At 40.6% G+C, this 12,370-nt stretch overlaps 1 pseudogene; it reads right to left on the bottom strand.

Annotated features, from left to right (window-relative positions):
* Nucleotides 1-276: 276 nt before the first annotated feature.
* LOC112317714 (dihydroxyacetone phosphate acyltransferase pseudogene) overlaps nt 277-12,370 on the bottom strand; it is a 49,145-nt pseudogene continuing 37,051 nt past the window's right edge.

The following is a 12,370-nucleotide window of genomic DNA, read 5'->3' as shown; positions in this document are numbered from 1 at the left end:
AAATAATTTAAAATATTCTTTTTGTTTTTCCAAACATGTTTCCAAAAGATTGTTTTATTTTAAAACACACACAGGGTTGGACACAAATGTCTTCTGGATCACGGTGGTGGAGATGATCACACCGATTGCTCTAACCAGTCGTGCCTTTTTCTCCCCTGAACCCTGAGTCTCGGAGTCTTGGAAGAAAGAAGGGTCTTTCCCTTTACATCCTTATTTGCTGTAATAAGAGTTCTTGGAGATTTTATGACCAAAATTTCCATAACTGTTTGGCAATTATTAAAATTTTGCAGTTGCTGCAGTTGCTGGTTTTCCTACTGGTGTCTCACAACCAAGCATTTCTTCTAATAATGTCATGGCAGGTTCATTCACATTAAATATACAGCCATTATTTACCTTCTTCTTCTCTACCCCACTTAGCCTCACCGAAACTGCTAAGGCATTTTTCTGTACATCAGAAGATAATACATCGTACCCCTGTGAGGCACCTTGATCGAGAAGCTGACTTGTGAACATCCTACTCTAGCCAAGTACTGTTTCTCAGTGAAGTGGACATCTTCTTCCTTCAAGAGGTATTTGCAAATGATCTGATAACATTCCATAAGAGGCTTAAAGGGTCCTATTAAAAATTCTAGCAATTTTTCCTTTCTCTGTAACTAGGATGTTCCTCTTTGTCACCTGAATGGTCTCACTTTTACAAAGCAAGTGACAACCTTCTTCAAAGTCCTGTAGCTCATTTCCTAGAAGGAAGATGAACTCCTCCAACAAAAAGCTGCATAGGAAAGTGAAAGTAACTGTAGATATCTTCTTTCCTGCACCCAGGTGCCACCTGCAATGCCAGAGCTACTAAAGAGGGAGGAACAAAGATGTTGAGCAATGGGTTCCTGTAAGCCAAGCACATGAGGGGGATGATATGCTGGTAGATGAGGCTGTAGACCACTTCCAAGTCTCCAGTGTCCAGTTTCAGAGCCACCCAGTCTTTGAGAAGGCTGGGGACGCTGCCATGAAGAGAAATTCTGGACTGGATCACTTCAAACATAGGTTCTTTATCCGGACAAGTGAGAAACCCCCCAAAGGTCTGGGTTAAGCCTTTCAGCCACAGAGTCTTTTCCACCAGTGTTGAAATCCACGGATGGCTGGTTCTGGAGGAGCACAGCAATGACAAGGACTCACGGGCTCAGCACCAGGTTCTGGATCTGCTCAAGCTGCACTTTGCAGGCAACCTCAGTGATGAAGGCATGTCCTCCATTGTTTCTGAGGAATATACCTGGGAACCAAGTTATATGGGCTTCGGCTCATCCTCCCAGCTGCCAGGGATCACAGGGACAGCGGGTTTCCAAAGTACATGTGGATGTTGTCAAAATTTCCAGAGGGAATCTTCCTGGCTTTCAGTAATCCAGTTGTAGACTCTTTTGGCTTAAGAGCCCCAAGAAGCTCATACACATACAAAGTTTCTTCCAATATCTTATCATAACTGATGCTAATTGGAACAAGGTAGGTGTCAAAAACTTCTCTTTTGAAAAATGGTTCCATCACAATATTCAGAAGACCAAATTTAGGGGTCAATGTCTTGGCAGAGCGGCTTCTTGTCCCTTGGAGGAAAAATTCAACAGGAGCATAACCATTCGGTAACACAGTCCTTACATATTCAGAGAACACAGTCCAGCAGAGTCTGTCACTGCTGAAGGTGCACCGCATGAAGAAAGCACCCGACATCCCGAGCAGCTCCCCAACCATTTTCATGCCTAGGAAGTCCATTCCTGCGGCTACGACCGCTACAGGGAAGTCATAGTTGTACAAAAGGAAGGACAACATCAGAATGTCGATGTAACCCTGACGGCTAGGCAGCAGGACGACTGGGTGCTCCTGGATGGCACCTTGTAGTTTCTGAATACCTTCTTCATTTACACACACTGTTGAGAAAATTTGTTCAAATATTTTCTCAGGGCAAAGGCAAAACCCGGGTGGCTCCAGATGCAGCTTATGGCTCATTTCATCCAAGATCTGAGAGGCCTCCTCTCAGAGGGCATCCACGGACTGGGGGGATTCCTTGGAAAGCAGTTTAATGACATAGAACACCTCTTCCGAATTGAGGAGGCTACATTAACATCGCTGGGCTGGCATGGAATGATTCCCTTACACAGAAGAGGGGTGTAGCACTTCATTGCAAACTTCAAGTCACTAACATGCCTCCTTTCCTCTAAAATATCTTCAAACTCATCCCACTTTTTGAGCTCCTTCAAGTAAAGGAGCACGACAGTGCCGGACAGGTGGAGCCGACAGCAAAACAGGAGTCAGATAGACTGGAAGAATCCTTGGTGTGGCTGCCGTCCTGGGCGGGGCCTGGGATGCTTTGCTAAGCGGTGGTGGTATGGCAGCTGGGGGCCAATTTAAAATATATTTTTTAAAGATAATATTATAAACGTGAACTCATACAGTATGTAATTTAGAGATTGGCTTTTTTTCACTTACCGTAATGACCTGAGACCTATCCAAGCTGATGTATGTATTGATAATTGATTCCTTTGTATTTCAGAGTAGTATTCCATTGTATAGATTTACCTCAGTTTGTTTATCTTTTCACCTTTTGAAGGACATTTATATCATTTCCAATTAGGCCTATTATAAATAAAGCTGTTAAGAGTATTTGTGTACAAGTTTTTGTGTGAGCATAAGTTGTCATTTCTCCGGGATAAATGCCCAATTGTGCACCTGCTAGGTTGTATGGTAAGTATAAGAAACTGCCAAATTCTTTTTCAGAGTAATTGCCCCATTTGCATTTTCACTTAGGAATATCCGAGTGATCCAATTTCTCTGCATTCTTGTGAGCATTTAGTATTATTAGTATTTTCCCCTGGGTTAATTGGTGTGCAGTGGAGTAATCATTTGTTCTCAAGATCAGTATTACCTTCCTTTCTTTATATGTCCAATTTAAATTGAGCACTGTTTAAATAATAAAAAACAGTGCTTCCCAAACATAAAATTAGCATAAAAACACCAGTGATGATATGAACCTAAGGACAGCTATTTCAGATGAAATCTCAATGGATGGCTTTTACTGAGTTCAGTGATCTGGTCTCAGCTCTAAATATTCAGAAACTTTATTTTATTCATTGACCTACATATAAAAGGATACACAGGTGTTGGATAATACCAAACAAACTCCTAAGAGACTTGTCTGCAAGCTAGAATGTCAGGTATAATAATATCAGACAAACCTGGCCCACAGAGAGGGTATTATCTATGGTGGGTCTACCCAAGAGCCCAAACCTCAGAGCAAATGTTTACTGAAGGAAAGCACAGCACACAGCCATTCTTGCAGGCAATTTTGTAACACCTTGCAGCCTGAGAGAAGGCTCTCTTTACGTTAGACTTAACATTGCAACATGAACCTGCTTCTTTCAACTTCATTAATGTGTTAATCCCCAAATATGTGACTAGTTTTAGTGTATTTTGATAGGCTGACTTCCTAAGAGTAAGCTTGGGCTTACTGTTATGGAACAGTGAACTACCTCTAAATTGTAGACTAATTCTAAACTTATAAGCAATGAGTTGCAACCTTAGCATGTAATTTTTTAAATATATGTATGTATATTTAAATATAAAAACAGTACACTCCCACAATAAATAATTCAGACTTGCAAGTCTTGAGCACGTCATTCCCCAATGTGATTGCATTGACCTTTTGCTGATATTTTAATATACTTACCTTTTATCCTAAATTTTAAGATCTATTATACCTTGGTGTTTGTATCACTCTATCCATGGACTGAATATAAATTATTTAGATAATCACATTGATACTTGTTTGAATTCTAACTGTAGAAAATGGTATCGAACCTCAAATCCAAAAGATCTCTGGTAATTGCTAACATTGCAAATATAACTGAGTTATTCTAATCACCAGAGCTGGGTCTTCATCATGGTACAAAGTATGAGAAAAAGACTTGGAAACTGCTTTAAAGTTCAAAACTTTGTTTGGTCCCTTGAGTTTAAATTGATCTTCCTCAAAGGCTAATGTGTTTCCTTTCTGAAAATGTCTTTATTACATTCAAACTGTTTGAAATTGTCCTCCTTTGTGATTATGGTTGAGTAGAATGTCACTTTTATTGAGTTAATTTGGCTGTATTCGTTACAGGCTAAAAAATTCCAAAGTCTAGTGGCTAATACAAGATAAAAGTTTATTGTTGTCTCACATACAAAGATCCAGAGATGATGATCGCTGCCATTCCCTTTATGAACCTTCCACCTCTGGGTCTCAAAGAGCTGCTCCACACCCTCCATCATATCTACATCCCAAAAAGCAAGAAGAAAGGAAAAGAACTATGCATTACCCAGTTCTTTAAGGGTGTAACCCGGAAGAGGCACGTATCACTTCTGTTGCCATTCTGTTGTGAAGAAATGAGTCATAAAAGTATAAGTAGCTACAAGCGTCTGGGAAATAGATTCCCCAGATGAAAAGCAGAGTGCCCGGCTATGACCCAGCAGTTTACTATTGCAGAAAGGACAAAATTGGTTTAGGTAGACAACTCATAATCTTTCCCACAGTGACCAGTTAGTTATTCCTCAATTATATCCAGCTTCTTATCTCTCCCATTATTTTCAGTGTATTACCAAGTCCAAGTATAAGTGACATAAACTGGAAAAAGGTCTTTTGCACTCATATGCGTGGTTTAAATTAAAATCCCTGCGTGGTTATAGAGTTAAGAGTGTGAAGGGTACCCCTGTGTTCTGGTATCTTGATACCATTCACCAATTTCTACTGATAAGTGATTATACTTGAGTGATACACAAAGGAATATAGATAGAAGGGTGAGGGAGAGTGCTTCTAAAAATTGTAGACAGAAGTCTCTCTGAGAGCAAAGTTTAAGGGTTGTTCTTTCTTTGCAAACTTATAGTAACAGTAAGTCATAGAAATTGTAGTGGTAAATAGGAGGAATATAAGTTGCCTTTTTTTGTTGTTCATTTGCTGTGTGTCAGGTCTTTCCTAAGTTACTTGACTAAACTATTTTTTGGGGTCCTCATAATAAACCTTAGAGATAAATAATTTGCCTCTTGAAAATGAAGCTGAAACAAAGGAAGGAAAAGCATCTTGCTATACACTGTGTGGAAAGTAAGTAGGAAAGCCGGCATTTTCATATAGGCAGTCTGGCTACCTACGTCATAGGGCATGCCTAAGAGCTCTGCTTTATGAAGGCTTTACATGTACATTAGCTCATTTACCTTCATAGTAGTATCATGGTACTATTTACAGATGGGGAAATGGAGGGTTAAAATGGTTAGATAACTCTCCTTAAGCCACATAGCTATCCAGTAATGGAGCCAAGATTTAAACCCAGGCAGTCTGATACTTACCCTCCAAACTAATACAGAGCTCAGGCTCAGAGCTGTGCTCACTATGAGCACCCTCATAGTGGGGAAGGGAGCATAAACTGATATGACTGTATTGTCTCTTAATAACCTTTCCATTCTGCCTTCTAATTCAGCCAGAGCTACTGGAATATCAGGTTAAAGCAACTTCCCAAGGGGGAATAGGTGGGTTTGGAAAAGTACATTTGTTTTGTCTGATGACTCATCTTTGTCTTGTGTCTCGTAAAGATGAAGTTGTTTTGTCTCATTATGGCCCTGGTTGTACCCAGAGATATCTTGAGTTTGTCATCTTTGTCTGGCTATAAAAATAAAACCAGATGGCATGCTGCAGGTAGAAGCACAAAGATTGAGTATAGGGGTGGGAGGTCTGGGAGGTCAAGTGAGTGATGGGAAATTTCTTAGCAACACCAATGCAATGCCTTCCTGTCTCTTCTCTCTCTCTCTCTCTCTCTCTCTCTCTCTGTCTCTCTCTGTCTCTCTGTCTCTCTCTCACACTCTCACACACACACACACACATACACACACACAGTCTTAAAACACACTGGAGACAGCTATATCCAAGCATTTTCCTAGACTCCAAATACCTGCCAGCAAGGTCAACCCTAGGAAAATTGTAAAGTGCAATACATAAAATCTCCTTTACCCCTTCTCTGTTTGTCTTCTTTCTGTCTTTGTTTTGTGGTGTCTTCAAGGTGCCCTCTTGAGTGTTACAAATTCCTCATAAACGCTGCTGCCCTAACTGCAGTCCTCTGTCCCTGTCTGTGCTGATCCAACTCACTCACTTATTCAACAGATACGCCCAGAATGGTTACTGTGAGCCAGGTACTGTTCTAGGCTCTTAAGATACATTAGTGAGAAAAACAAGTAAATGTCCTACCAATCAGAAGCTTGCATTCTAGCAGGAAAAGGCAGAAAACAAACACAATGCATTATAAATGAGTAAATAACTTAGGTTGTTAGATCATTATTATTACATAAAAAAAGAAAAACTGTTGAGCTGGGAAGAAAGATCAAGAGAGCTGAGGGAAGAAGGCAAAGGTGTAGTTTGCAGTGTTAAATAACATGGTCAGAAGAGGTCTCACTGAGGAGAAATTGGAGCAAAGACTTAAGGTTAGGAGAGAGTGAGCCAAGTGGATAAACTAGGAAAGAACATTTGAGGCATAAGGAAAAGCAAGTACAAAAGCCCTGGGCCAGAGTGTATCAGAAGGGTCAGGGGAGCAGCAAGGAGGCCAGGGCTGTGGAACAGAGTGAGGGAGGGGAGAGGAATAGGAAGTGGGGTCAGCGAGATCATGGCAGCCATGGCTTTAGACCTTGCAGGCCACTGCAAGGACGTTGGGTGTTAGAGTGGGTGTAAATGGAAGGTAAATTACATTTCCTCTTGAGTTTAATTGATAAAGACAGACTATCCTCTTTTAAGAAAATATATAAGAAACCTAAGAAAGAACATAATGGGGAGAACCAATGACCTGTGCAACTCTGTCTTCTACACCTAAAGTGTTTCCAGCTTGCCGAGTAGAGGGCCTTGTGCTATATACTAATCACGAGCCTCAGACCCCTGTGCAGATGTGCACATAATCCCATTTCAAGATATATTCTTTCAGTTTGCATAAACTCTTGTGAGAAGATGATCTGTATGTTGAAGACAGGAAGTTCCAACCCTTAAAGCTTACCCCAACCATGCCAGCCTTATGTCCCCATAAGCCAGACTTCTATAAAATTAAAAAACAAACACTTTTTCCAACAACAGTTTGAGTATTTAGGTGTCTTAGACATTAGGAAACTAATAAAAGCCACAAGTTTCTCTTTTCAGCCCCAAATAAATAATTTGATGAAGTTATTCTTTTCTCTGGTTTCATTTTGTACCAATTACAATTTATCCATTACTTAATTGAGAAGGGTTAGGTGGCATAAAGTTATTAAACATTTAAGGGGAAATATTTATATTTGTATTTAGAGTAAAATTTTATTCAACTTGTAAGGGCACTGTATTTATTCAGAAAAAAATGCTGATAAGCTATTTGGTGACGGGTGAGACCCCAAGGGAATGCATGAATAACAAAAGAAAATTGATGAAATACCAGTGAGTTAAGGGGAAGGAATGAGAGGCTGGAGCAAAGCTATCCTTCAGGAGAAGAAAGGAGTCAGGCAGGCCCGGGACAAGGGCAGAGAGGAGAAGCACTGTGGAACAGGACAACCACAAAGGGACAAAGAAGAGCAAACATGCCAGCTGTGGATTTTTTACCTGGATTTCTGCATCTCGTGTTCTGTGGCCTTCTCTTTCCAACCCCACAAAGGGGCAGCTAACATATAGGTCTTTAGTGCTCCTAAACTATTTAAACTTTTAAAAAGCAGCCCTGAGACAATATAGACATGAAATCTGCAGACATATACTTCTGTTTTAATAAATAGTAATAATTTTTCCTGAGGGATTTTTAATGCTTGAACGCTTTAGAGCACTTACGGTCATTATCTCCTCCCAGCGAAGAAGGAAATGGGCACTTACTATTAACCCTAGATTACACGAGATGACATCACCAAGGCAACAAGAAAGCAAATGGCTTAGAAACGAAAAGGGGAGATGTTAACTATACCAAAGGGCAAGCTTTCTTGACCTCGGCACTACTAGCATTCTAGATGGAAAAAAAATCTTTGTCAGAACATAAGGGGGTGAGGGGACTTAATTGCAGAATGTTCAGCAGCATTACTGGTGTTGCTAAGTAGCATTCAGATGCCAGTAGCACCTTCCCAGTTGTGACTGTCAAAAATGTCTCCGACTGTGCCAAACGCAGTCACCCCCAGTTGACCCTGGCAGTCGGGGGATGACCCTGTTGGGCCATGCATAACTCTTCGCTCACGTTCACTTTCCAAAGCTATCTAAAAACGATCAGGAGGTTGGTATCTCTGTACTTTCGAATAAACTACCACTGAAGTGGAGATAAAAGTGGACAGAAATAAAAAATAAATTTCAGAATTTGGGTTAGATGCAATCCAACCTTAATGTTGTTACAGTGACTATGTGGATATTTTGCATGAATAGACATGAAACTACTTTACATAAATTAGTGTTTCAACAAACACTAATGTGATCAAGAAATGTAACCCATATGAAAAAATGTTATCAATTGCTGAGGAACTAGAAGTCTGAAGCTTCATTTCCTTGGTCAAAAGGTAAGCCTAGCTATTCCCTTCTTCTTTTAAGTAAAATAAAGACATAGTTTGAAAATGCACCTACCCATTTAGCTCAAAAGTTAAGTCTTGTCTGGCTGTAATGTAAAAATAGCCATTCTTCTGTCTGAACATGAAAATAGCACTTCCCGACAACAGCCCAATGTCTTAGAGCTGCAAAAGATGTTTACTTTCATTAAAAAAGCCTTTTCCTCTAGATTTTATTTTTGAATTGTGTAGGTGTTCTAGTAGAGGTATATAAGGCTCAGAGACAAACCTATAAGAGCACACTTTCCACAGTAGCTGAGAAAGTCTTGTGATACAACCTTCTACGTGGTAGGTTGAGAATATATGCTGGTAAAATGCATATCCTCCTCCTCTTTTGACAAGTTTTGTATATACTGAAATGATAATGGTCATAACTAACTGTCTAATCTCTGCAGAATACTTTCATTCATTCATTCATTCATTCATTCATTCATTCAGCAAATACTTATTGAAGACCCACCATGCACTTAGCAGTCTAGTGTCTCTCAACTCTGCTCTTGTAGGGCAAATTGGTCATAGTCCAGACCTTAACAAATGAATATGCTTGTGTTCCAATAAAACTTTATTTGCATAAACAAGGGGTCACAGTTTGCCAACTTCTGAAGTAGGGTAAAAAGAATCAGGAGTTCAAATGTGTCATCAATTTCAAATAGGATGGTCACAGTGAGTCACATCGAGAAGGTAACATTCAATCAAAAACCAGAGGTAGGTGAGCAAGTCAGACTTGTAGCTCCAGGGAGGAAGAGAATTCCAAGTAGAAGGGGCAACCTGTCCTAAAGTCCCATGGCAGGAATGTGTCTGGTGTGCTTTGAGGCTTAACAAGTAGCTCAGTCTAGCTAAGAGACAATGTGGGTAACCGCATTTGTAACCACTTCAACTGGTATCTCCAATTTATTTTCTCTTTCTTCCTTTCTTCCCCCATTTGGTGAATGAAACATGCTTTACTATATTGAGTAAGGACTCAGAAATAGACCTTTTCCTGACTAGGAAAGGTAAGCCAACATTGATATGTTTTATTTTGTTCCCATTAAAGCCTTGGTTTAACTCTATATCAAGAACAGGGACAACAGATGAAGGGAAGATCATCTGACCACCAAGCTTTCCACTAGGACTCTTTAACTGACACATTCTAATCTTCAGCAAAGCTGGCAGAATGAAAGTTTATAATCAAAAAAGCAACTAAAATATACTGCCTTTTTGTTCACCTGTTTTGTTCCTGAAGTTCTTTTAAGAGGCAGCTGACCATAATGTTTTTACAGAATTGGAAAACAGGCTATTTCTAAATTGTCAACAAAGCCATCTTTTAAAAAGAATTCTCTGACTCCAGGATCCTGATGTGCTGCGGAGGAAGAATAACATGAGCCTCCAGAGAAAAGCAGTTTTCTCAAGTCCACAGACTCACTCAGAGTGGGCCAGCACACCTGTGTCCGCGACCAAGGTGTGCTGACCCAGCTTGGTGGGGGTGTTGTGTGTGTGAGAAATTGTTTCTCCTGTAATGTCTGATATTGTCAGCTTGTAGGGCAACTTGGAATAACAACTTTTAAATTATGAAAGGATAATACAGACAAGAATAGAGGGTAGAACAAAAGCCTGGGTAAGATTAGCAAGCCGAAACACATACACAGGCTGCCAACACCTCACTGTCCTCTTAGCCTTGCCCCATACCTTCTCCACCTTTCTCTGTGCTTCAGCCCCCTTGGAATTCTTCTTTCAGCTTCCAGAATGCACGGCAGTGCTGTCCCCTTCTGGTTGGGAGTGCTAGTGCCCCACCTCTGTCACTCAGGTAACTCCTACTCACCCTTGGGTTCAAAGGGCACTTTTTCAAATTAAGTCAAGTCCTCCTGCTTTGCACTCTCATGGTGTGAGGCGTGCTTTCCTCCACAGCACTTGTTAGCTTGTAGTTTACACGTTCATCTGAGTGATTAATGAGTATCTCTCAGTCTCTTCCACTAAGACGGAGGCTTCATGAGGACCGCAGTCCTCTCCTTGTGTGCCCCATCATTCTCCCGCAGTGCCTGACATAAAATGGTCACTGCATAAATATTAGTTAAATAACAGAAGCCTCCCAGCAGTTAAAGGAAAGAGATAAGCATGGTAAGTTAAAATATTTACAAAGTCAGAAAGTAAAAGCAAACAGCTTTTCCTGCATTTTGAGCAACATTTCTCCCGTGGGCCCTCACAAATACAACATTGTGTGAGGTTGTCAGCAACATCCTTATACTGACACAGGAACACATTTTCAAACAGCTGTTTCTGACATCGTCACTCAGTGCAGCCCCGTGCCAACACACCATGTCAGTGTCCAGTAGAAACAATGCTAGGGGATCCGAGAACAGTTTTCTCAGCGTTCTGGGGCAAAGGTAAAATAACATTGCGAAGCTGAGGGAGAGGGACTGCATAAACATTTAGGCCGCCCCCTAAATGTTTCTTCCAGTGAGGACTATGGCCTGACCAGACAGCTGAGAGTTGGTTATAGTCTCTGTGAACACGTGAAGGGCAAACCCACGTTCACTTTGACAATTAGCCAGAAGAAGGATCATTATTCAATTGACTTGTTCAGAGTAGAACATGCATTCAGCTGGAGAAGGAATGACTCAAGGGTTCCATTCATTTTTGAGAGAAGAGCAGGGTTCACACTCCCCTCTTGTGGCCACTTTCGAGTAAGTATATTGGCTTCCACACAGGAGCGTAGTAAGGCAAACGAGCAATCAGATTTCTTCTTTCAAGTCAGGTAACCTGAGAATCACTTATTCACTTATTCTTCACTTCTCTAGAACCCCAGACCAATTCTTTGAAAACTCGCATGTTGTTTAACAGCATCTTGAAGCAAGGATCAATAGATGTTGTATTAAATTTGCAATGATCAATGTTTAGAAATCTCAGCATTTGAGCTAAAGCTGGTGGAAGGTTTGATGCAAAAGCCTGCGAGGCCTGATCATCCATTGCACATTACCCTTCCTTAATTATACGGGCCTTCGGTCAGTCTGTGCCATCCAACTAGCCCACCGCAGATGTGGGAGTCTTGGAGGGTGTGGGAGGGAATGATCTGGTGAATTAAGCAATCAATAGAGTCACCAAATGTTCATTTTACATACATTTATTGAACAATTACCATTGTAGGGAAGCAAGGTTATGTAAGAAATAATCCGAGTTTTAAAATATCATCTAATAAGGAGAGATGACCTGTGTACATATAACTGTATTACCTCATTAAAGTGATAAACACTCCCCCAAATTAAATTAATGTGGTATTTCTCTATGATAAAGGACATAGCCAGAGATGGGAAGTAAAGGGGGTAGATGATGAGCTGCTTCCTCTCAGTCAATACATTCGAGTGCAGGACCAATATAGATACAGCACTTACTCTAAGAACTTTATCAAAAATTATGCTATTCACCTCAGACCCACGAGGGTATGTGTGTGTTATGTGCCACTGAGTCAGCTCCAACTCCTGGTGACCCTATAAATGAGTGATGTCCACAGTGTTTTGTTCTCAGCTCTGCTCAGCTCCTGTAGCATGCATTAGAACGGCAATCATTTTTAAAAAACACACAGAAAATAACAAATGTTGGCAAGGATAAGGAGAAATTGGACCCTTGTTGGCTGTTGTTGGGAATGTAAAATGCTACAGCTATTGTGGAAAATAGTATAACCATTCTTCAAAAAACTTTAAAAAGTTACCATATGGCCCAGCAATTTCCTTCCTGGGTACGTACCCAAAAGAATTGAAAGCCAGTCTCAAAGAGATATTTGTACACCCACGTTCACAGCGGCATTACTTACAACAGC

This window comes from Desmodus rotundus, chromosome 4 (genome assembly GCF_022682495.2).
Source record: "Desmodus rotundus isolate HL8 chromosome 4, HLdesRot8A.1, whole genome shotgun sequence".
In the NCBI taxonomy this organism is placed as follows: domain Eukaryota; kingdom Metazoa; phylum Chordata; class Mammalia; order Chiroptera; family Phyllostomidae; genus Desmodus; species Desmodus rotundus.
This window is presented reverse-complemented; position numbering and strand designations above follow the sequence as displayed.